A 27,749-nucleotide genomic window follows, 5' to 3' on the forward strand; every position below is an offset into this window, starting at 1 on the left:
AACAGTGAGGCAACCGACAGTCGACCATTGAGTCTAACAGAGGAGCAAATTGGTAGTGACAAAATTGACAGAGAAGAATTGCAAAATATTGCAAAGAAGGCAAGCAAAGAACCGATAGAGTTTAGTACCAATGGAGAGCATTAGTGTAGCAAAGAGAAGATAGAACTGGCAGCAAGAAGAACCTGTAGAGAGAGAATCGACAAAGAAGAAGAAGAGATTGAACTGGTGAAGGTGCAACAAAGAGTAAGGTTGTAGCATTGAGAGGGCGAGCAACGAACCAACAATGAATTCAATAGACGATCCAGTGAAGGGATTTGTAGAAGAGTTACAAAATTCATTTGTAACAAGACTATTAGTTTTATAATTGAATATACTCATTGTAGACCACTGAGTGGGAGATTAGTGTAGGGGTTGTAGCTCCTTGGGTTTGTGCCCTAAATCATGGGTTGGTGCTCCTTGAGTCGGTGCCCTAAATTAGGGGTTGGTGCACTAAATATTGTAATTAGAGTTTCATTGCGAGGTTGGATTTGAGCAGTAGTCTCTAGCAATATTTCTCATCGAGGTTTTTCCCATCTTGGGTTTTCCTCATACATACTGGTGTTATGTGATGTCCCTTTCATGTGTGATTGTATTTGTTTTAGTCTCCCATCTAACTGGTAAGTCTTCTTTCAGTTAGATCTGTTAACCGGTATACACACATAGGATAGAAAAGGGAAAAGTTTGAAATCCACTAATTCACCCTCCTCTTAGTGGCACATTGTGTCTAACAATTGGTATCAGAGCCTAGGTTCCCGGGTGATAAGCTTTCTCCAGCTTGGGTAGATTCTAGCTTAAGGACACAATGGTTTGTTTAGTGTCGATCCCATCTCAGGTATTTGATGGTTCAAACTATTCTATTTGAAGTTGCAGAATGGAAGTCTACTTGTCCTTTGGATGTCTGTTGTAAATGGCTTCCCTAGTAAAGTCAGTCCTCCCACCAAATCAGATGCAGAAAGAAGAATGATGTAGCAATGAAGGCTATACTCTGTGGGTTATTAGATGATATCTCCTCATAGGTAGACAGATGCAAATTGACAAAGAGCTTATGGGATAGATTGAAGAAGCTCCATGGAAATGAGCCTACCACTACAGAACTTGTTTGTGAAGACAAGATGAGAAATGCAACTCATGTATATGTAGATGATGAAGGTAGATCTCTTAGCAGCTGCAACAATGATGAAGAAGGAACCCACCTCTTCATGGCTCAAGAATCAGAAGATGAGAGGCACACATATGAGAATGATCATGATGACCACTCCTACCAAAAATATGTGTTTGTTAGTGATACTGAAGGTGGTGAAGAAGAGGAAGTAGAAGTTGATCTTGAAGGAGAACTTGTAAATGCACTAGAAGAACTCAATAGAGCGAGGAATCAATACAAGTTATTCAATAATGTTGCTATTGTGGAGCAGAACCAGTTAATCAAATGCCTTGATGATTCTGAGAAATGTATCTCATAGTTGAAGACTCAACAAGAAGACACCAAGGAGTGCCAGTGTAAAGATCTCTCATCTAAGCTAGAAGTAAAAGATAAAGAATATCAGAAGCTACTTGGATAAATGGAGATTCTCTGAAATGACCCTGAGAAATGTTAGGATGAGCTCAAGGTGAGAATCCGGTTTTATGGCAGCAGTGATGTCTTGGATAAAATGTTGAAAAAGAAAAAGAATGCCATGGACACCAAAGGATTAGGAAATGGTGATGGTGAATGATCCACAAGCAAAAATGTTCCCCAAAATGACATTATGTTTGTCTCCTCAAATGGAGATAACAAGGGATAGATCTTCACAGTTAGAAATGCTTGCCCGAAGAAGGTTGATCTAACCACAACTAGTGAAGACATGCAAACAAGGTTGAAGACTAATGTTGCAAAAGAGAGGAACAATGCAGCTCCCAAAGAAAAAGGGAAGATGGGAGAAGATAGCTTCACCAGAAGAAAGAACAGAAGAAGACAACAAAGAAGACCTCCTACTGGTAAAGGACAAGGAATTGCTACCGCCCACATGACAAAGCAAGTGTGGGAAAAGAAGAGATTAGATGGAAGAGTTGCAGGGAATGAACAACCTAGGATCCATCCCTAGAGAAGCATAAATGGAGATGGAAAACCAATAAGATCTCCCCATGCATGGCAAAATAAGTTAGTTAGAAACCTTCCTTCTCCAAATTCTACTTTGCATGTAATGGTTATGGCCATAGGGCAAAAGAATATAGAAAGGCATCTAGAAGAAATAATCTAGGATCTCATAGATATTATGCATGTGAGAAAAATGTATCAAGGAGTAGAAACATGCATATCTCCTCTCCCGATTATGCAAATAGTGTTTATTATAACTATAATAGATTTGGCCATAGAATGTTTGAATGCAGGAGGAAGAACTTGCAGTCATATGGAAACCGGTATGGCAGATATCGTCAACATGGAAATGGATACAGAGCATATGAAAGTCAGAGACCTACATGGAACCAAAGGAGAACTATCCCTGCAGGATCAAGAGGTCCACCAGTTTCGGTTGTTGGTCACAATAACATGACCAAAAGAAGAAGATGGTCTAACCAGTATGTTAGAAGGTTCCCCAATCATGAGATTCACATGGATGTTGTGTGCTACTATAGCACTACTTCTAGTTGTGATGTTTGATCCAGAAATATAAGTAACAATTAGCAAAAGAAGGTAAGACCTGCTCCCAGGATTGAAAATGGGAAGAAGAATGAGACCATGCAGGTATGGAGGAAGAAAGAGGAGAGTAGGACCTTGGACCAACATTGTGCATTCAATGCACAGGTGATATCTCCTAAGGCTTAAAGAAGATGTAAGACCTTAGGGGGAGTAGTACACTGACCACTCCCTCGGTGAAGAAGGTCACATAGAAGAACACGCTGCTATAGGTATAAAAGAAGGATATGCGAAGATAAGTGTGTGTAGTGGTTGTCTTGGCTACACACCTACAGATTAGAGATGGATCAAAACTATATTTGTCAAATGGATGGAAACTTAACAATTAGTATCAGATGCAAATTGACACAAGAAGACACGAGTTACAAGAAGGTGCTCTGGTAGTGATGATGGACTAGTACAAGAAACCGGTATGTGCAAGATGTTACCGGTAAGAATGCTAACAAGTACTTGCAGGTTATGTAAGACAATGAGGTTAGAGATCATTGCATTAGCCCTGATAGTATAGATTGAGGAGTTTATGTCTTAGGCTGTGTTGATGAAGACCTGAATGACATATGTTGGCCCAGTTGTTGATCATGTAGCCATGCATGTTTTAGGCCTAACTTGTTTGATTTATGGCATGATGATGATATTGTATGGCATTGTGTACTCCTAGGATCATGTCATAAGATGTGATGAAAATTCTGGAACTAAGAGATCATTAGATTGATCACATATGCACAACTCAACCGGTATATGGTGAATATTGGAGCCTTTTTTTTGAACCTGACAAGCAATGAGGACCTGAGATATATCACTCAGGGGGAGTTCAAGTGCTCATGATGCAGAACCCACATGGTTGAACCTGTGAAGGTATTGGCTACATCAACTGCAGATGATGGAAATTGTTGTAGGAATACCCAAGAGAATTTCATGATTAAGGGTATCTACTTTCCCAGTTGGTAGCACTCATAGTACAATCACATTTGATTCTAAAGATAAATTGGTATCAGATAGGGGATGATGCAGTTTGACCGGTAGGTATGGTGTATTCACTGACACATGGGCCTTCAATTAGTTTCAGTCTTGCATATGCATTAGAGTTCTGCTTTGCATATACACTTGTGTGCTAAGAAATTGATGTCAGTTTATGGTCGAGCCCTTCATCTCAAATATTGTAATTTGAGAGGATGAAAAGTATGAAGGTTAAAGGAGGAGATGCGTCCGATAAAGAAAAGGGGGAGAAAAATTTATGTCAATGCCCAGTAGACACAAGGAGTGAAACACTGATAGTGCCCTTTGCTATTGTTGTCAAAGGGAGATAAAGATTATGTAGCATACCACATACTACATGTGTGAGAATATTGTTGGCCATTTGGAGGAATTAATTATGTGTTGCATTGATTTTTTGTTATTGATGTCAACACTAGCTATTTTGGATGCTTTATTGACACCCTTCTGGTCCTGATAGGTTGAGTAGTTTCTGGTTGGTTTGGATCCGACATGATCCAGTATGCTCCAATATGATTTGGTTATGGAATTGAATTATTCATGATACTCATGTTCATATTCAGATAGTTGGTTTTGGTCTTGTGATCGGATGCTATCCTGTTTGTTTGGAAGCTTGGCTTGCAGTTCTGGCGAGGGTTGCACGAATAGAGCTTTTGATGAAGATCTTTGATGATATACATAAGTGGTGTTGGTGTAGCTTCTAGTGGAGATTCAAGATGTTATTGTTGATCATGCTTGAGACTTGGTGGATGGAGATCAATGCTTTAGCGTATGGACCTAAATTGGGTCATGGTTTATCTAGGTTATGGATCGACTTAATGTAACATGTGGATCAGACCTCTTGATGTATTTTTGGGATGTCTTATGTGTTGGATATTATTTGCTTGGTCTAAGGCCAACATGTTTTTTAATTATATAATTGGTTTATTGTCTAGTAGCCGCCCTAATTATTTATGGTCAAGGGTTTGTATATAAATGATGTAAGATCTCATTGTAAATCATGATAGGCATAAGGTCAAGGAATGGGTTATGGATATGTGACGTGCGAATAATGTAATATCATTTAGGTAGAGGATTTGGTCGATCATTGGAGATTGAGTTGGGTTTATGTAAGAGGATTTAGTCCTTTGTTATTGAGCTTAACCAGAATTGTACTCAAGCATAGGAGATGATATCTTTGCAATTCATTCCATCTTCTAGATTGTAGTCTGGATATCTATGTAGTCAGTGAGACTCCTTTTGTGATGAGCAGTGTGCTCTAGGATGTTGGCCTTCCTAAAAGTGTAGGCCCCTCAATTGTAATTCACATACTTACTACAAAAGTATTATCTGACTATGGGTAGGCTTCCCAGCATGGTTTTTCCCTTTACTGGGTTTTACTGATAGTGAGAGTGCCCAAACCAGATCGCATCTGCCTATTTGAAGATGTGTTGCTCAAACAGGGAAGCCACTGGTAAGTGGAGCTTATTTCCTATTATGCATGGAAATCATTGTAGTTCACTGAGATAAGAGAGAAGAGTAGAAGGCAAGTGGTTGAAGGCTCACACCAGATGAACTGGTGAAGCACTAAGTTGCCTTAGGTACATGAAATTAGGGGTGTGCATCAGATCAGCATGTGAATACATGATGTGCTACTGGAACAAAGAAGGAAAAGTAAAGAAGTGATGGGTTTGTCACTTTGGCAAACTGCTTGAGATATGGTCTGGGCTGATGATGAAGAAGGAAAGGCTGAGAAGCTGTAGATAGAGAGTGCAACCAGTATGTAGATATCTTAGATGGAAATAGTTGAAGGTTGATGACATGTTGTCATCAAGGGTGCTTACCGGTAAGCGTGAGAACCAATAAGAGAGCAAAGAGGCTAAGTGATGTGCTTCCACCTGATGAAGATGAGAATGCTATGGATGGACATGTCTAATGATTGGTTAAGGTGTTCCACCGATAGAGCAACAAAGCGCAAACATGATGGTTTATCGATAGGGTTAGAGAACCAACAAAAAAGAAGGACTGGTTGTGCGTTGATTGTCAGTAACCAAGTCTAGCTGACACAAAGGTTTTTAGTGAGATGGATATCAAAAAAGGGGCCACATGGAGGTGAAGTGGCATGCATGCACAAGTTGGCATCTTGAGTCGGTAAAGTATCAGGCGGCAAGGTAGATGGTGATAGGTTGACATTTATGTCAATTTCATGATTCACGGGATGCGTAGAAGAGGTTTGTGGCTCAAAGTCAAACAGACAATAGAGATCTAGGATAGACTAATTGACCAGATCGAGGTAGGTGAAGAATAACGTAAAACCATTCTTGGTGATCAAACAAGAGATCAGTCGACAAGTTATGTGCAGAATGCTAAATGAGGAAGGCATGTTCTGGAAGGCACAACAATGGTGGAATTGATTGATGAGTTGTAGTTTATCAATCAAGGTGATCAGATCTCTAGAGATCTGATTGGATTTAGCTTTCCTCGAGGTCGAAGAAGAAACCCTAACTGACCAAAGTTTGAATTATTTTTGGCAGTAAAACTAGGTTATAAATATGCAAGCCAAAATCGATGAAGTTTGTCATTGAATAAGAGGGTATTGTTGCTAAAGAAGTGAATTCAGTCAAGTGCTTACCAAGAAAGAGAAGAAGAGACTGAGTGTGACAAATAAATTGAAGAGTTCAACTGGTAACAGTGAGGCAAACGATAGTCAACCATTGAGTTTGATTGAGAAGAAAACTGATAGTGATAGAACTGATAGAGAAGAATTGCAGAAGATTGCAAAGAAGGCAAGCAAAGAACCAACAAAGTATAGTACCAGTGGAGAGAAGAAGTGTAGCAGAGAGAAGATAGAACCGACAACAAGAAGAACCAATAGAGAGAGAATCAGAAAAGAAGAAGAAGAGAATGAACCGGTGAAGGTGCAAAGGAGAGTAAGATTGCAATAGTGAGAGGGTGAGCAGAGAACCGACAGTGAATTGAGTATAGTATCTGGTGAAGGGATTTGCAGAAGAGTTACAAAATTCATTTGTAAGAAGACTATTACTTTTGTAATTGAATATACTCAATGTAGACCACTGAGTTGGAGCTCAATGTAGGGGTTTTAGCTCCTTGGGTTGGTGTCCTAAATATTGTAATCAGAGTTTCATTGTGAGGCTAGATTGGAGAAGCAGTCTCTAGCAACATTTCTCACCGAGGTTTTTCCCATCTTGAATTTTTGTCATACATACTGGTGTTATGTGATGTCCCTTTCATGTGTGATTGCATTTGTTTAAGTCTCCCATCTAACTGGTAAGTCTTCTTTCTGTTAGATCTATTAATCGATATACACACATAGGATAGAAAAGGGAAAATTTTGAAAACCACTGATTCACCCCCCTCTTAGTGGCACATTGTGTCAAACATTGAATTCCAAGGAGATGAACCTCTGCCTCCTCACAAATTTGACACAATATTAGGTGCCACAATTCAATATCCTCCCAAGGAGTGGTCCCTTGATGCATTCAAACTTGGAGGAGATCTTAGTGAATATGTGAGATTGAATGCTTGTCAATAGTTCATGAGTGATGATGATTTCATTAAGACTATAGAGTTTAAGCATTTTATCATAAGAAATTTGACAAATGAGATGGAAAGGAGTAGAGGTATCAAATTTGAAGATTTGGGGAATGAAGAAAGGTTGAGGATGAAAGATGAAGTGTTAATTCACTTCTATGACTCGAAAGATAGGAAGGGAGATTGTGAAAAGGAGTGAAGTACTCCTTTTGGAAAGATGGAATATTTCTTATGACATTATCTCTGATGAGCTAAGAAATAGGTATGATATAGATTTAGATTCAATGGATCCAACACAAAGGTAGAAATTACTTTTAGGAGTACTATTTGATGATCACTTTCATTAGTTAGTTATTTGGTGCCTTCATATAGTTACAAAAAGGCCCAACATGAGCTATGAGGTTGATCAGCTATTTGGAAACCTGTTTGTCAAGAGAGTAGCAAACACATCCATCAGAGAGGTAACATGTTTGGATCTAAATGTGGTAAAGTTTTCTCACAAGGTGTCCATGAAGACAAAAGAGAAGGTCACCATTCTAAGAGAAAGAGTGACTACTCTGCAGGATTAGTTATATGTAGGACCTACATACACACCTCTGGGAAGGATTGATCATACATCTAATGAAGTTATAGAATTGATGAATTATTTGGTTCAAGATAGATTAGAGATAGTTAGTTTAAGTAATGAGAAGGATGTGTTAAAGGCAGATGCTTTGTAGATGGAGAGGAGAATAAAGATAGATATGGAAAAATCATTGTTGGAATCAAAGATCAATGAAAGTATGTACCATGCAGACGCAACATGGGATGAGCATAGAGAGTTACTAAGGCTTTCTCAAGAACATTTAAAGTGGCACTGTTTTATGGCTTTCTCATTATCTCATATGAGCATGACAATTGTAGTATTAGAAATTTCACTAGTTAAGCTGCTCCCAAGTTTCTTACATGCCATGATGGAGGGCTTCAAAGCCATATTTGGGGTGATCTAGAAAGTTTTTATTATTCATGGGATGTATACATAGATAATTGATAATGAACTCAAATATTTTCATTTCCTAGTCACCTATCACATGCCTACTCTGTTTGATAGAGAAAGAAGAAGAATATAGGGAGAAAAGGTCTTGAGGTCCAAGATAGAACAGAAAGCTGACATCAAAACAATTCAGCGCCAAATGTTTTCAGATATAATTTCAGATGAGGATGCACTATCAAGGCTTGATAGTGGTATGACCAAAATGGAGGTGATCAGATCAGAAATTGAAGACAACAACTACCGGTAGCATCTCAAGGCTCTCTAGGACTTCAAGCGATCTAGATTTGATGATTTCTAATCCTTTCCTCCTCATTTTTCTTCTTTCTCTGATTTTAAAATTTTGAATTTTCAAATTCTCACCTTCCCACCTTTTTTATTATCTTATTTATTTCTTTCTGCTTCTTAGTTAAAAGGATATATGATGGTGTATTTCTTGGTTAAATCACCAGTCGTTTCTTTTTCTTCAAGATTTTTATATCTATCTTGCTTATTTATTGCATATCTTTGAAAAGAGCTCATAAGCTTCTCTTTGTCACTATGTATTAAATTGGTTTGTAGGATTATTAAACTTTTTAATATGATAAGGGAGCTTGAATGAAGAAAAGAAAGACTCCAGCTCATCTCAGATCATCTCTAGCAACTACCACCTATGGAGGAGCAGGAAAGAATATATACATCTTTGTGAGTGAGCTGAAAAAGTTTTTGTCTTTTTCCTATTAGTTGGTCACCTAATTTTTTTTTTTGCAAAAGGCCTGAAGCTTGTTGCAGCCTCAAGTTTTATATAAGAGGATATTCAAGCCCATGTTTCCTTCTTCTTCTTCCTCAAGAAAATTATAACTCATACAACTTGAGGCTTGTGTATTGTTTTTCACCAAGGGTGAATAGTATGCAAAAGTGTTCATATGTTCTATAGTGCAATATTGTGATTCTATGCCATGTTCCATTAGCAGTAAATCTTTGCAAAGGATATGCACACATGTTCTGCAAAATATAAACATCTGGAAATCCAATTCTATGATTTTTATGTTGTTTCTCTCTTTTTGTTATCTAGAGTCTTATATGAATCAATCAAATCAAGGGTTTTTGATTCATGTCTCTTCATTGTGTTGATCAATTTGAATTATTTTTAGCTTGTTGTAAAGTAGGAGATTAAATTTCCTAATCTTATTCAAAGAGGATCTATGTAGAGAGTAAGAATTGAGATGCAACTACGAAACTCATTTCATGCTATGACTAGTATTAGGTATCAATCATATAAGGAAAATGATGGTGTAGACTATGCATATTTTATATTGTAATAATGGGTCATCTAATGTATAAACCAATGGACAAGGCACTTATCATGATAATGTATACTAAGCTATGGAAAGGAGAAGGATTTATCAAGTAATACAGTAACAATTTTATATTTGTTTATTTTCTATTTTTCAAGCACATAAGAAAATTAGTTCTCTTTATCATCAGACTAATATAAGGATGAAGGACACATCCTATGAAGTTTAGAGACTTTCTATTTCACATAGTAGTAGGAGAGCATATTTTTTGTAGCATCACACAAGTTGAAAAAAATTCAAAGATGTTGTTATAAGGGATACCCACCTAGGTTTAACAGGGCCTAAAGTGTAGAGAGGGTGACGATTTCCTTATCCCTAGTCATTACTCTGTCAGTTGGCCCACTAATCCAAGACCTTAAAGATTGAATTTGGCCTCTCATAAAGGATCTCTTAGAATAATCAGTTGGAAACACCAATCGAATCAAATTAGTCAAAGTAATATTATGACCAATATTAGCATGACATTGTTGAATGAAAGCATAAGCTAATTGTTGAAATGATATAATATAATAGGTAGGTAAAGAAAAATATCATTGCAAAGCTTTATCCCTAAAGGTTTGAGTAAACAATTTAGCCAAGCATAGGATAAGCAATTTGAGAATACAAATTTTTATATCTACTGATAAAATCAATCACTTGTGCTTTAACACCTTGCTTACAATGAATCAAATTAGTCAAAGTAATATTAGGACCAATGTTATTGTGACATTGTTGAATGAAAACAATATCTAATTGCTGAATTGATGTAATAGAATAAGGAGGTAAAGAACAATGCCATTGCAAAGCTTTATCTCAGTCAAAGTAATCTTAGGACCAATTTTATTATGATATTGTTTTTTATTACGGTAAAAGCAGGTTTTGAAGGGACCCCAAAACCCTTTACAAAAGATCCTCAAGATATTAAAGCATTAAGAAACAAGAAGGAACAAATAGCTAAAAAACTAGCATAGAAACGAGAAAAATCCAGCAAAAAAGCCCCACAGAACCAGCAATGTCTAGCCAAAATAGACAAAAGATAGAAAACACACTACTTAATGTTTTTTAGGGCATTAGCCATATTTCCGCTAATTGCATGCAATTCTTTAATATTATCCCTAAGTTTAGTGATTTCCTTAGAAGAGGCCGCATCAACTTTCTTCATGCTCGCCCTTGTTCTCTTTGTCGCGCCACCAGGAGCACTTTCCACCGTCCCTGTCTCAATGGCATCTTCATCAATATCAAGGTCCACAATGGGTTTGGGAGTGCTAGAGCCCTCAAGGACCATAGAGATTTCCTCTAAGTTCTTAGTAACAGTGGTAAGGATATCCAAAATCATTATCAAAAGGTTTTTCATAGCAATTTTTCATTCCTCCAGATTATCAATTTGAGCTTCCATCTTTTGAGTTTTTTCCTCCATATCCTTCTTCCACTACTTATGTTCCCTATCATCTTTCTTCCTTTTCTCTTCCCATTGCTTCCCATTTTTTTTCCAGATTCTTGATTCCTTCATATGCCCACCTATCAAAACCCATTCTACCCTTAGATAGGTTTTTGAGATTATCTAGAATTAACCCTTCTCCAGCATACTCCTTATCCTTGCTCAGCTTCTCCTTGTCCATCTCCTACTCAAATTCCTTATTATTTTCCTACTCCATATCCATTTCTTTTTCCTCATTAATCTTATTATCCCGCTCCTCCATTGGCTAGCTATTGACAATGCCTAAACTAACACTGTGGGTAGGTCTATCTTGAGTGGAAACATCTTCAGCTCCTTCCTCTTCCCCCACCTCCTCCTCTCTCTAGCTTTCCTCTCCTCCAAACTCATCAATTTCCATCTCACTACCATCTTTTTTGATATCCTCTGAGTCATTCTTCATCTCCCTTTGAATATCCTTGTCCTCTTGAATTTTCAACCTAGTAGCATTTTTGCTCTTTTTTCTCTAAGTCGACTCTTCCTTACTAGACCCTCCTTCCTCCATCTTTCTCTTACCTTTCCCCAGAGATGCAGACAATCTCTTATTTTTGTGAATAGAAAGGTTGTTGTAGTGCTCATAAATGAGCAAAATGAGGCCACAATGAAGCACCAGAGTCATAGGGTTCTTGCTATGCTTATTAAGAGACCTCGACAGAGACCTGAAGAGGTAGTAGGGTAGGGAAATCCTCTTCTCATGCCTGAAATGATTTAACAACACAAAATGGTATGTGTGGACCCTAATAAAATGACCCTCCACAGTAATGTATTCTATAATAGCATTCAACACACAACCCCAAATTTTCTTAATGTTGGAAGCATCATAATACCCCCCGTAGCTTTACCAATTTTTGCCCTCTCCTTCTCTTTGAGCAGAAAAAGCTTAATCACATTATTAGAAACTTTCAAGTCTTTAAAGAAATTAAGACCTGAGTGTGGCATACTTGTTACCATCAATATGAGGTCCGCATCTAGCTTAAACCTCACACCATCAATTTTGAATGAACCATTAATCTAGTTTTCAGTGACTTTGGTGACTGCTAGGTTAACTCTGCCTTTATCATAATCGAACAGCTTCTCCATGAAATTTGTCATGAACCCTTTTTCTAGCTTAGTCCATACCTTTGGCATTTCCTTCCATCTGGAAATTTTATTTGGTTCCTCTCTCCTTAGATCCCCCCCATTTTCAAGTTTATAATACCAAGTCTATTCTTCTGCAATTTCAGAGCTTCCTTCCAATTATCTCTCAAAATTTTGAAAATGTTAACCCACAAAGTATGCAGAGGATTAATAGCTTTGATTAGGATTCTGCCATGTCATCATTAACTTTCTATAAATGTGAATATTACTCATTAAAACTTTCATAATTGATTGTGCGATCCATCTTTCCCCATGAATCTGTCCTTTCCTAAAAGATCTTTAATATTCAAGTTAATATTACCTTCCCCATCCCAAATACTTTGAGCTTCAGAAATTACACCTAAGTTTGCCAGACCATCCACTACAAAATTTTTTTCTCTAAAGGCATGTTCAATTATAATAAATTTAAAGCTAGCAATAATTTCTCTAGCTTTAAAAATTATATTTTCAATAGACCACGATGGCTCAGTTTCTCCCTTCAGGGGCCTTATAATGTTTAGAGAGTCTCCCTCAAGCCATAAGTTATCATGATTTATATTTTTTGCAATAATCAAAGAATTCAAAGCTATAGAGGCTTCAACATAATGACTAGTTTGATTACCCAAAGGGCTAGCAACTGCCACAAGGCAACTTCCAGCAAAATTCCCGACAATGCTTCCATAACTAGCTTTACCTGGGTTCCACTTAGATGCCCCATCAAAGTTGGCCTTATCCTTACTAAGACAGAAAGCACCACACAAGACCATCCCTGCCCTTATCCTTACTAGATTTGATATTAGAGAGGTTCCATCTGTCATTAAAATCCTCCTTAGCAGCTAAACCATGATCAATTCCATTTAAACATTCAAATATCCGTCTATAGATTTTATCCACCACAACTTCAGGGTTAGCACTTTTATCCCTAAATTTTTTTTTGTTACGCTCCTTTTAGATATTTCATATAACATTAGGGAGAGTAAGTTTCCACATCTCAACATACTTAGAGTTGAAATTAGGACAGTACCATTGCTACCAGAATTCCCCCAGAGAGTTCGGGAAAACCCAACTCAACTTCCACCTACTAAAAATAATATTCCAGATTTCCTAACTGAAAGTGCACTGGTAGAGGATGTGACAAGAAGACTCCTCTTCCCTGTAACAAAGAGAACACCTGTTAGGAAAAACAAATCCACGCTTTTGGAGGTTATCAAGAGTCAACACCTTGTTTTGGATAAAAATCCAAAAGAAGATATTAACTTTGGGTATCAACCTCTTTATCCACACTTTATCCCACAAAGGAATCTCTTCCGGAAATTTTTTGTGGATAGCCACTGCCGAAGACATAGAGTAATTCCCATCCAAAGTCTCCCTCCAAATCAAACTATCCTCCTTATTGTCCCTAAAATTTTTAGAAGAAAGCAAAATCTCAAGAAACTTTAATCTCGGACATTGCTGGCTGAACTCAATTCACTTCCTGTTTCTCCAATAGTCTCTGACCATACCTATTTTTGAACCAATATTTCCATTCCTGAAGGATAGGAATATCCTCCAGAGGTTTATCCAAGAGCCATCTGTCTTCCCAAAATCTAATAATTCTACCATTCCCCAATTTCCACATTCTTCCAACAGCTGCCCAACTTTTAGCCTTTTGAACTGCATTCCAAATTGTAGAACCTTCAATAGAAAAAGAGTTATCCAGAAATTCTTCCTCAGATGGTTGCATATAAAGATATTTCTTTTTCCAAATTAAATTCCATTCTCCAGATTTTTTTAGCTAACAAGGCATTATTCACAGAAATAATATTCCTTAGACCCAACCCCCCAAAAGCCTTAGGAGTACAAATTTTGTTCCAAGCAATAAGGGGTATTCTATTTTTGTCTTCCACTTCCGACCAAAGGAATTTTTTTTGAATTCTCTCAATTGCCTCCACAAACTTTCTGGGGATTTTAAATAGACTAAGGGCATAAATAGGCAAATTTTGAAGAGTAGCTTTAAGCAGCGTTACCTTGCCCGCTTGACTAAGGATAGCTCCTTTCCAACCAGCCAATTTAGAATTGAATCTTTCAACCACCTTCATCCAGAAATTCTCTGAAGGCTTTATACAAAGTGGGAACCCCAAATAAGTTGAAGGAAACTCAGCAATTTTACATCCAAGGATTCTTTCAATAGTTATTTGTCTTTCAAAAGGGGTATTGATGAAGAACAAAGAGCTCTTATCCCGATTATTTTTTTTGCTAGAAGCATTTTCATAAGTGTCCATAACATTCTTCATATTTCTTGCTTCCCTAATAGTAGCTTCCCCCATAGTAATCGAATCATCCACAAACTGTTCATGAGTACAGGTTATGTTGGAAGATGAAGGTTTATGGCCTTTGAGTTTTCCATCTTCCACATTTTTTATAATATATCTGCCCATACTTTCAACTAAAATAGTAAACAAGATAGGGGATATGGGATCCCCTTGTCTTAAACCTCTAGAACTTTTGAAGAAACTGGAAGGGGATCCATTAACAATAACTGTAGAGGAGGAAGTTTCAGTCAACTGGGAGCAGAGCTGAATCACTTTTTCCCAAAACCTGAAAGCTTTCATAATTCTGAAAAGGAATTACCAATTCACTCTATCATAGGCTTTAGACATAAAAAAATCCTAATTTTTTGCAACAATTAAAGAGTGAATATTTTCATGAACTAAAATAATAGAGTCCAAAATCTGTCTACCAGGGATAAAACCATTCTGTTGAGCTGAAATAATCCTGGGAAGAATATCCAGCAATCTAGAGGTAAGAACCTTAGACATAATCTTGTAAACAGAATTACAAAGACTAATAGGTCTAAACTTATTAAGAGAGACAACTCCAGAAACCTTTAGAATAAGAATGTTGAAGGTCACGTTCAATTCTTTTAAAAGCCTCCTTGAACCAAAGAATTCTTTAACTCCATTACAAATATCCATCTCCACAATATGCCAGAAGATTTGGAAGAAGAACATTGGAAAACCATCCGGACCAGGAGACTTATCTCCTTGAAAAGAAAACACCGCCTTTTTGATTTCCTGATTAGAAGGGATTTGAGAGAGATATTTGTTGCAATCCTCATTTAAATGGGAGGGATAGCCTATACAAGAAGGTCTTGATTTCTGACATCCAGATCATCCACCCCTCCCAGAAGATTGCTGAAAAAATCCAAAGCTTCCTTTCTTATATCATTTTCATCCGATAGTCCCCCTATTACAAGATAACCTAGAAATCCTATTAACCACCCTATGCTTTAGAGGTGTCAAGTGGAAAAATAGGGTGTTTTTATCACCTTCCTTCAAATACAAGGCTTTTGATCTTTGTCTCCAAACAGTCTCTTCATTAGAAATAATTGTGTGGTATTTAGATAGTAACCCATTTTCAGTAGATCTCAAGTCCTCTGAAAGCCCTTCCTCTTGGATTTTATCTTGGAATTCCTTAATTTCAATCTTAATTTGGGCTTTGCTTTTAAAGATATCACCAAATATCTCTTTGTTCCATATTTTGATTTTGGCCTTTATAATGTTAGGCTTTTTAGCTATTCTGAATAAAGTCGTTCCCTCAACCTTAGAATTCCACCAATCAGCAACACAAACTTCCAAAGACGGGTGGGATAACCACACATTTTCAAATCTAAAAGGGAAATTTCTCTTAGCAGAAAAAGAATTAGCAGTAAAAGAAATAGGGTAATGATTAGATCCAATCTTAATAATTGACACCAAAGAGAAACTATACTTAGAAAGCCACTCACGCGAAATCAACAATATATCCAACCTTACTTGAATAAGATTAGATCCGGTTCTAGATTGGTCCAAGCATAATTAATCCCTTGGAGATCCACATCCATTAGAGCTTGATCATTAATAAAATTCATAAGATCTTGTCTTCCCTCTAGTTGCAAAGGGAGGCCTCCCATCTTTTCATCCTCTTTAAGAGGTGTATTGAAATCTCCCATTATTATCTAGCTTTTATCAACAAAATTTAGTCTGTCTTCAGCAAGGCTCTTCCAATATTTAGATCTCCCAGCTTTAGAGTCAGGTGCATAGACATTAGTAATAACGCAGACAAAGTTATCCTTAATATGCTCAAGCAGAACTGAAGTCCGATTAACTTTTGAAATGATTTCCTTCCCTATAATAGTATTTTGGTTCCAAAAAATCGTTGTTCCTCCAGAGGAACCCTCCGAACTAGTTCCAATAACTCCATTATTTTTGAATATTTTAATCCTTTCCACTTTATCCTTACACATCTTAGTTTCCTGAACAAGGACAACATCCAGTTTATGATCTCTTATAATTTTACGTAACACATCCTGCTTATGGGGGGCATTCAACCCTCTTATATTCCATGAAATTATCTTCATACTTTAACCAGGGATAAGGCTGACTCGATGGAGCTCTGTGTTCCATTAGCACGGTTCTTCCTGTTAGGGTTTCAAGTAGATCCGAAGCAAATATGAACTAACAATTATATGCAGATTTAAATACAAAAGATAAAGGAATAAAATAGGACACAGATAACATAGAGATTTAATGTGGTTCACCCAGAATGGGTTATATCCACCATACACAACCGTCCAATCTTTCTATTATCTAGCAAAAATAGTACATCAACCTTACCATGCCTTAAGCATCCTAGCCGCTTATAACATGCATTTTTAGGGAAACAAACAAAGTCGGCCTTTTTAGGGTTTTATTACAATGTATAGTACTTTGCTGATCAGTCACCACATTTCAACAATCTCCCACTTGGAGACTGAAACTACATGACACCACTATACATGCAACATCCGCTGGGAAAAACACTAGGACTCGACTGGTATACAATCCACAATTATCAATCAAGAAGACCAACAGAAATTGATGAACAAATCAACTTCTCTTGTGGAACTGCCTTCATGAACATATCGACAGGATTCTCACTTGTGTGAATCTTCTCAAGCCATAACTGACCCTCCTCCAAAACAATCCAGATGAAGTGGTGCCTAAGCTAAATGTGCTTTGTCCTTGAATGAAAAGCAGAGTTCTTCGCAAGATGAATGGCACTTTGGCTATCAGTATACAATGGGTGATCCTCTTGTGTCTGACCCAATTCCTCTAGAAAACATTGTAACCAAATCATCTCCTTGCTGGCTTCTGTAGTAGCAACATACTCAGCTTTAGTGGTTGAAAATGCAACAACCTTTTGCAGCCTAGAAATCCAACTGACTGCAGTTCCCCCTATAGTAAAAACATACCCTGTAGTACTCCTCCGTGAATCAATATCACCAGCTAGATCAAAGTCAACAAATCCACTCAGAGTAGCATTAGATCCTTTGAAACATAATGCCTTCGTAGTAGTTCCTTTCAAATACTGAAGAATCCATTTCACAGCATTCCAATGTTCCATACATGGATTACTCATAAACCTGCTCACAACTCCCACTGCATGTGCAATATCTGGCCTTGTGCATACCATTGCATACATCAGACTGCCAACAACTGATGCATACAAGATGTTAGACATTTTATTAACCTCTTCCTATGCCTTTGGGCACATCTCCTTACTCAATTTGAAATGACTAGCCAAAGGTGTACTAACTGCTTTTGCATCCTGCATGTTAAATCTTTTCAACACCTTCTTTATATACTCACTTTGGGACAAATTCAAGGTTCTATTTTTCCTGACCCGTGTAATCCTCATACGGAGTATTTGCTTAGCTGCACCCAAATCCTTCATAGAAAATGACCTGGCTAATTTTTGTTTAAGATCATTTATATGTTGCATGTTAGACCCAGCAACAAGCATGTCATCAACATAAAGCAACAGGATAATATAACTATCATTATCAAATCTCTTAAAATATACACAATGATCAGAATGACGTCTATGATAACCGTGTTCAGCCATGAAACTATCAAATTTTAAATACCATTGTCGAGGTGCTTGCTTTAGGCCATACAGACTTTTCTTCAACCTGCACACCAAGTTCTCCTTACCTTTGACCTCATATCCCTATGGTTGCAACATGTAAATTTCCTCCTCCAAATCTCCATGGAGAAAAGTTGTTTTCACATCTAATTATTCAAGATGTAAATCATCTGCAGCCACAAGACTAAGTACAGTTCTAATTGAAGTCATTTTTACAACTAGAGAAAATATTTCATCATAATCTATACCCTTTTTCTATGCAAAACCTTTTACCACAAGTCTGGCCTTATATCTTTTTTGACCTCCTTCCTCCTCCTTCAGCCGATAAACCCATTTGTTAAGCATGGCTCTTTTTTCTGCAGGTAAAGGGACTAAGTCCCAAGTCTTATTTTTCATCAAGAAGTCCATCTCCTCTTTCATGCCTAGCTCCCACTATTGTTTGGCATCCACCTACATTGCTTCTTCATATTCTTTTGGTTCACCAGACTCAGTTAATAATATAGATTACAAAGAAGGAGAAAATCTTTTAGGGTGTCTACTTGACCTCATAGAACATCTAACACTTGCAGGAGTTTGCGGGACATTCTGTTATTACTGAGCATCAAGTACCCGTGGCATTTCATTTTCAGGAATCTCATCCAACACCACATATTCTTGCTTCTCCTATTCATGCTTCTTTTCCTGCATCCGTTCTTTATACATAACCTTCTCATTGAATATAACATCTCTACTTCTAGTTATTTTCTTATTTTCAAAATCCCATAACTGATAGCCATATTCATCTATCCCATATCCAATGAAGGTACATTTCTGAGATTTAGCATCAAGCTTGGTTCTGTTTTCTTTATCAACATGGACAAAAGCTTCACAACCAAAGGTTTTTAGAAAAGAATAATTTACCTTTTTACCAGTCCATGCCTCCTCTAGAATACCACCATCCAAAGGGGTTGAAGGTCCTCTATTTATCAAATAGACAGGAGTATGTACAACATCTACCCAAAAATGTAAGGGCAATCCAGCATGTAATCTCATGCTCCTTGCGCGTTCCATGATAGTCCTAATCATTCTCTCTAACACACCATTTTCCTGTGGAGTTCCTAGAACTATCTTCTGCTTTCTAATCCCATTTAAGGAGCAGTAATCTTCAAATGTCTTTCTGCAATACTCACCTCCATTATCCAATCTGAGACACTTCAACCTTTTTCCTGTCTCATTCTCAACCAAAGCTTTCCATTTCTTAAAAGTTTCAAAAACATCTGATTTTTGCTTTAAGAAATATACCCATGTTTTTCTTGTTGAGTCATCAATAAAAATAACATAATAACAAGAGCCACCAAGAGATGATACCTGAGCCAGTCCCCATACATGTGAATGCACAAGCTCTAACTTCTCACTCTTCTTCTCTTTCCCAACCTTGAGAAATCTGACTCTTTTCTATTTGCCATAAACACAATTTTCACAAAACTCTAAATCAATCTTCTTTAGTCCTGACAATAGATTTTTGGAGTGAAGGATTTTCATCCCTTTCTCACTCATGTGCCCAAGCCTATGGTGCCGCATTATCGAATCTGTTCTTTCAACATCTATTGTTGTTGTCCCTACAGTAACTTTATCTGTAGCAACTAAGGTAGAGTAAGTGTTACTAGTACACAAATATAATGTGCCTACCTTCGCACCTTTAGCTACTACTAATGATCCTTTACTGACCTTCCAGATACTGTTTGAGAAGGTAACTATGCAACCTTCACTACCTAGTTGACCTGCAGAAATTAAATTTCTTCTTAAGTTAGGAACATGTCTTACCTCCTGCAGAAACCAGTCATTTCTATTCTGCAACTTGATCTTTATCTTTCCTTTTCCAACAATTTGACAGGGCTAATCATCACCCAAATATACCTGTCCAAAATCACCTTGAACATAATCTAGAAAATATTTTATATGGGATATAGCATGAAATGAAACCCCATAATCTATTACCCAGGAATCATTAACATTATCCAAACATAAGATTAAAGCATCTTGTAAAATATTACTTGCAATATTAGCTTCCTTATTGTCATTTTCATTTTTGTCTCCTTCTTTGTTTTTCTGAGATCAACAGTCTTTCTTTAGATGACCAGGCTTTCCGTAGTACCAGCAATCTTTCTTTCCTCTAGATTGAGAGCGTCCTTTCTTTGACTTCCGTCGTGACTTCTCATTCCAAGGGCCTTTTCCCCTTTCCTTTGATCTTCCTCTATTCTCCACATTCAAAACACTACCCGATGATGTTGGAGTCTCACCTGTGCTTTTCCTTTGCATTTCCTTGCTTAGGATAACACCAACAATATCATCAAATACCAAAGTATTTTTACCAGAGACAGAGTTACTTACAGCCATAACCAGGCTATTCTAGCTTTCTGGCAAAGAACATAAAATCAAGAGAGCCCTAACCTCTTCTGCAAGGGTAATTTTTACCGAAGACAATTAACTGGTAATTATATTAAATTCATTTAAGTGCTCTGCTATAGATCCTCCCTCACTCATTTTCAAATTAAACAAACACTTCATAAGAAATACCTTATTTGAAGCCGAGGGTTTCTCATACAACTTAGCTAATGTCGCCATCAAATCTACATCCATTTTTGCTTCTGTTATATTGAAAGCTATAGATAGTGCAAGATACAATCGAATGGATCCCAGTGCCTTTCTATCTAAAATGTCCCATTCTTCATCTGACATTGTGGTCGCTTTCTTTGCCTTTCCTTCTAATGGCCGCCACAAATCCTTTTGATACAGGTAATCCTCCATCTACATTTTCCATAACTGATAATTCTGGCCATTAAACTTTTTGACCTTGAATTTGGAACCCTCCATTGCTCCCACTCAAATCTGAAAGTCTTGCCAATTTACAGAAAACCTCGCTCTGATACCAATTGTTAGGGTTTCAAGTAGATCCGAAGCAAATATGAACTAACAGTTATATGCAAATTTAAATACAAAAGATAAATGAATAAAATAGGACACAGATAACACAAAGATTTACAATACTTTGCTGATCAGTCGCCACATTTCAACACTTCCAACTTTCATGTTCCCTTTGATTTTTTAGAGAAGGTCTCCCCTGCTTTTTGTTGTGACTTCCTACATCTGCCACTTTCTTATTCTTGCTTCTAGTTGAAATACCTCCATTGGGTCCTCCATATTTGATTTTCCTTCTTTAGTACTGAGAATCCTAAGATTTCCCTCAACAACCACCGTTTCCAAAATTTTAGGAGGAGTTTTGCATTGGATTGACTTAGGACTTCCACTGGTTAATAACAGAAAAGGCTCAAAATCTGAAATGTTATAGTTCTCTACTTCATTAAAGTCTCCCCCATTTTCTTTAGTATTAGATGAGCTAGAAGCATCATTATTGGAGCTCTCATCAACTTTATCCTGGATAATAGGCCCTCCCTTCTAGTCCTTTGATTCACATTTATGAGCATTTACATCTATCCTTTTCTCTTCCTCCTTGTTGCTCTCTATTTGATTGTTAGAACAGGCACAAAAATATTTTTCATTATTACTATTCATATCCTTCTTTTCCTCATTTTCCAACTCTATCACTTCCTTGTCAGGAACACACTCTGTAGTTGGGTCTTCCCTCTTCCCTTTCATTTACCATTTCTACTTCAAACTACTATCACTCTTACCACTCTTACTCTTCTTGAGCGGGCAAGATTTCACCCAATGACCTGACTTTTTACAATGAAAACAAGCAAACGGGAGAGATTCATATTCAATCACTTGGGTTCATTTCCCCAATTTACATATTATCTCGATAGATTGAGGCATATCTGTCATTTGATTAACATTAACACAGATACGAGTAAAAACCAACCTTGATTTAGCTGTAGTCATTGGGTCAATCAAGAGAAGTTTCCAAATGAACCCGCTATCCCTTTAAAGACTTCCTCATTCCAGAACTCCAGCGGAAGGCTAGGGAGACGTGTCCACACAAGCACTGACACAAAAAAGGACTCATCAAGAGAGAGGTTAGGAGCCCATTTCTGTAAAGCCAAGGTTGACTTGCTGAACATCCATGGCCCTTCACATAGTGCTTTATTCATGTCTTCTTTAGTATTAAAAGCAAAGGAAAAAAAAAACCCTAGGCAAAGCCGCCACATCCACTTAACCTTTGAGAACCCATTTCCTCCTTATAAAATTCCTAACAACATCAATGTTAGGTCTAAAACTAGCGAACCTTCCAACTAAAGTCATAGCGAATCCAGACACAGTGAGATCAACTAGCTTATCCAAAACAAAGATAGCAACAAGACCTCTATCATGTGGGTCCCAGCTTGAATGAAAGAAAGCTAATATTTGAAATGATGTAATAGAATAAGGAGGTATAGACTCTAACCTTTAGGGATAAAGCTTTGCAATGGCATTGTTCTTTACTTCCTTATTCTATTACATCATTTCAACAATTAGCTAATGCTTTCATTCAATAATATCACAATAATATTGGTCCTAATATTACTTTGATCCTAAATAAACATTTGTATTCCCAAATTGCTTATCCTATGCCCGATTGAGTAAATAATTTAGCCATAAGTCTTTGATCAAAGTTTGAAATGTTTTCACATGAGTCAAGGGGTCCGTTTTTCAATTGTAAAGCTCCAATTGAGGAACTTCCATATGTTTAGGAGGGACAACATGGACAATGTCATCGGATAATAGGTTCACTACATCAAATGTGGACACATTAAACTTGGATTGGGTTTAGTGGAAGCCAACTATTGTTGTATGGATGAGACAGTTTGGGCTAAGTTATTGATGGTTTCTTCAGTGGATGGATTTAAATTGGACATGTTGGATTGAGATGGAATAACATTGTTGTATGTAGATTGAGGTTGAGTGCAAGGAAGTGGAAGACTATGATATGTAGGTATGGGAGATGATTGGGTCACAAATGGAAGACTCATTGAAGGAGGTATAAAATAATTTTGATTAGAAAAGTTTCCCTCATGACTAACATGTGTAGGATTAAAATTTTGTGTGGAAGTAGTCATGATAGAAGATGTGAATGTAGACACACCAGGAAAGGATGTGGGCATAGGAATAGAATGATTGCCTTGACTAGTAAATTGAGTGTAACCAAGGACTTTGGTACAACTTTTGATAGGCATGATATTAGTGTCAAAAATATGAGAAAGGCTACTCAACAAATCAACACCAATTTTATCATTTTGCACCATTCCTTCAATCAATGGGATTGCCTCACTTTTTGGGTATTGTTGACTCATCCATTGTTGAATATTTTCAAATTCATTGTAAATCTTCTCCTGTTGGTCAATGAAAATCTTAGTTAGCGATTCATCCACTATTAGGGTTCCCACAGATACTGAGAGGGGGGGGGGGGGTGAATCAGTATCTGACCAGTTATTTAATTTTCTTAAAACTGAATATGCAGAATATAAAGTAACAGTATATCGGTATGCAAGAATTAATGCAAATAACAAAATCAAAAGCATCCACATGAAAAGAACACCATAACACAAGATGTTTAATGAGGAAACCCATTGTGGGAAAAACCTCGGTGGGATTTGTGACCCACAATATTCACTTACTGGCCAATAAGAGAATATTACTTACAATAGGGGCCTGCACATGCAGGAAGGCCAACTGCCTAGAGCTCACTACTCAACAAGAAGTCACACTGACTTACAAAGAGGATTTACACAAATCCAATATTTTGTACTGCTTTACAATAGCATCTTCAATGCCAGATTCAGTATCGGTTCTTGCTCTGTTCTTTACATATACCCTTGACCTACAATTCGCACATTAGGTCTGCCTTACAATTTTTATTACATTCTCTCTATATCCCTACAAATGCCTACAATGATCTCTTTTATATACAAGAGTCATTTTACAATTTGCCAAGTCGGCTTACAATGATAAACAAAATATTACATATCAAAAATCCTGTCAGCCTCTATGCTGGTATACATATTTCCTTCTGTGCCAGTGTACATCTTCTGTGTCGGTGCCGATGTACATTGATTTTGTTGATGCCGGTGCACTGTTCTGTTTGAGTAATGCTTTTCCAGTATAATGTCTTTGCTGGTGCCATAGGATTGCAAGGTTGCCTATGTAATTCTTTGCTGGTATAATGTCTTTGCCGATGCCATAGGATTGCAAGGTTGCCTGTGTAATGCTTTACCGGTATAATGTCTTTGCCGGTGCCATAGGATTGCAAGGTTGCCTATGTAATGCTTTGCCAGTATAATGTCTTTGTCGATGCCATAGGATTGCAAGGTTGCCATCAATGACAAAACCTTCAATCACACACAATGTCTCATTGGAGTGTCCATATGCCAAAAATCTCCCCCTTTGGCATTGATGGCAACACTCATGAGAAATTTCAAAAGGATATCCAAAAATGTGTGTACCAAATAAAATGTTAACAAAAATATGAGGGCTCTCCCTGAGCATGTGATCCCTGTGTTTTGAATTTTCTCATCTACTACTCCCCCTTTGGCATCAATGACAAAGGTTAGTAGATTTGTAGTTGTACCACTACAGAACCTCAACCTTGTAGTTGGGTAGTTATTAGCTGAAGAATATCTCCCAAAATTAAGTTTATACCATCCATAAACTTCTTGCTCTCCTTTATTGCTATCTCAGTTCTGTGTACTGTACCGATGAGATGCTGCAAGTGCTCTGCCGGTGTTTTGCTACCATGTTTTAGTGCCTCTGAGATTTCCTTACGCAGAGATGCTAAATAGTCCAATCTTGGACTTAGTTTAGATCTCAAAAATTTTGCCTTGTTTATTATTTTCTCTTTTTCTCTTTCTAATTTAAGCAATTCTTCCTCAAAATTTGTTATCTTTTCCTCAAAAACTGATAATGTATCAGGTGAGTTAACAAAATTATCAGCAAGTTTATTGATCTCTTCCTGTACCTTGCTTATCTTTTTCTCTACATCCGTGGTCAAAAAGTTTACCTTATAGGTGTCTTTATACAGAGTTTTGTACTCTTTCAATATATTGCATAGTTCCGGTAGAAGTGTGTCAAATTCCCTGTTACACTTCTTTATTCCTTCCTCAAAGAATTTATGTTTTTCCTTTTCTACACTTTCCTTTACAGTTTCTACCTTTGATTGCTCAAAATTTCTAGAAATATATTTACAAAGTGTATCCAACTGGCCTAAAGAATCTTTGTTTGCTATATTACAATTTGGAGCTATTAATTTCAAAACTGGAATTGAATCATCTATTGCTTTATATGCTTGTGAGCTATAATCGGTTATTTTCTTGATAGAATCGAGCAATACCTATATTACATTTGATGATGATCTAGTAAACTGAGTGCAGGTGGAAGGGACCATGTTGGTATTGACCTCTGGTAGGTCTATTTGTGTCTCCATAGTTTTTCTTGCATCATTTCCTACCGGTGGCATCTGTTCTTGAGCCTTTAGCTTTGTTGGTTGCTCTGTTTGTGTTCCAAATTCCTTCTTTTTCTCTGAATCTGCTACCGGTTGCTCTTGGTTTCCTATTGCTGGTTGCTCCTTATTATCAAATTTCTCTGTGGTATCCTTATCTACCACTATGTTGATTTTTTGAGTATCAACATTCATAGTATATAGGACTTCGGGATTAGGATTGTTATCCTCTGTGTCCATGCTCTCAGCTACCGGTTGATCTTCTGCATTTGTTTCTACCGGTTGAGTATTTAAAGGAGGTGGGGGTAAGTTGTTTCTAATCTTGATACTTGGTGGTGCACCAACTTTACCTTTCCCTTTGTCCTTTTGATATACCAGAATGGGCTTGGGATTCATATATTCTTCTTGTTTTTCTTTTTCAACCAAGAATCTATCCCAACCATCTTCTATTTCAGTTGAGACTTCAGTAACTCTACCTGCCATTAATGATATTTGCCGGTGTGCGGTGGAAAAGACTGTTCGGTTGGCCCGAGCTATCAAATCATCAATTTCCTTAAGTGAGTTGGCCGGGTATACTGCAAGTAATTTCTCTATTTTTATTTTCTTGTCTAACTCAATTATTCCTTGCCTTCTGGCCTCAAGTCTCTTATATAATTCATCAGGAATTTCATTTAGGACTTGCATCAAAAACTTTTTATACATGTCCATATGTAGTATAACACTTTCCTCAATTTGTCCTTTCTCATATTCTGATAGGGTGTCATAGATTTTCCCTATGTTTTTCAATTTTCCTTCAACTGTGATTTCATCCAGTAGTATTTCAAAAGGGGCCAAGCCAATGTCTGTCTTCTTCTTCCTTTTGGGGTCAGCTTTTTCTTAGGAGTGGCTTTCTTGACTGGAGACCTTACAACTTTTTGCTTATGTCTTGTCCTTCTAGGTGAAGGAGTGGATACCGGTGAGGGGTCTCTTTTCCTCACAACTCTTTTGAATGTTGCTGGCATATCTCCTTCTGAGGAGGTATCTACCAGTGATAGATGAGTTTCAGGCTGTTGGGCTGCCAACTCATCTTCTGTTATGCCAGTTTTCTTCAATACATCATCTTTTAAGGCTTTTGCTTGCCTGCTTCCTTTCCTCATAGATGCCTCAACTTTCTTTACTCTCTTCTTGGATTGAATTTGACTTTCAATGTGCTTAGCACTACCAAATACTTCTTCCTTTGGTTCATGGGGGGGTTCCAGAAGTGCTTTGGCATAAGTTTCCACTATGTGGTCATCTGTTTCATACCCCATTTCTGTAACCCAGATTGTTCTTGGGATGATTGCTTCCATCCAGATCTCATCCTTTTTTATTACAAAACTTATGTCATCCTTGTATTTGTTGACAATTTCCTATGATAGTCTGATCCTCTTATTCATTTTGACCTTTAGTGCTTGAAAAAACTCATGGTATTCTTTTCTTTGTTTTCACCCATGTTCTTGGATACCAATTGTTTTCCTACCGGTATGTCAAATCCAAAATCCTTGTTGCCTATACCGGGAGCCTGTTTGGTTATATGTAGCATTAAGCATACAAGCAAATTTCCAAATCTAAAGATTCCTTTCTTATCCTTCTTGATTTTTGCTAAGTTATCAATTAACTCATCTTTTAACCATTCACAGATGTCAATTTTTTACATTGTTCTTAACCATGTCATAAGCACTTTTTATGCATAAACTAGAAACAGAATTAAGCTTCTTTGCATGAGTTGCCTTGTAACCTAGAATCATGCTAATGAATCTTACATTTGTATCGGTTACATCATTAACCCTCAATGATCTTTTGTCTGATGTTGCACCAGTTAGTTTCGTTACTAGGTGATTGGAGACCTTCTTGGTTTTGTCGGGTCTGGTACCGATGGAAGGTAACCCTGTTACTGCTTTCACAGCTACTTTTGTAATTTTGTGCACTGAGTCAAGCCAAAAGAATGAGCCATGTACCCTGCTAAGAACTATCCTAATTACTTCCTTGGGAAATTCAGGAATGCAGAGGATTTTAGTGAATCCTAGGGTTTCAACAATTTGGTGTTCAGGTTTCACATTTTCGGCATTGTCACATATAACAGATTTGTACATATCTTTGATTTCTTCATCACCTAATTCCTCTATGTTGCAATGAATGTACATTCTAGGGTCTTCTGCATAAACAACACCCTTTGGAATTTGGGAAAAAGCACCTGTGTTGTCATCTTTCTTAGCTACCTCGGG

This window comes from Cryptomeria japonica, chromosome 3 (genome assembly GCF_030272615.1).
Source record: "Cryptomeria japonica chromosome 3, Sugi_1.0, whole genome shotgun sequence".
Classification (NCBI taxonomy): Eukaryota; Viridiplantae; Streptophyta; class Pinopsida; order Cupressales; family Cupressaceae; genus Cryptomeria; species Cryptomeria japonica.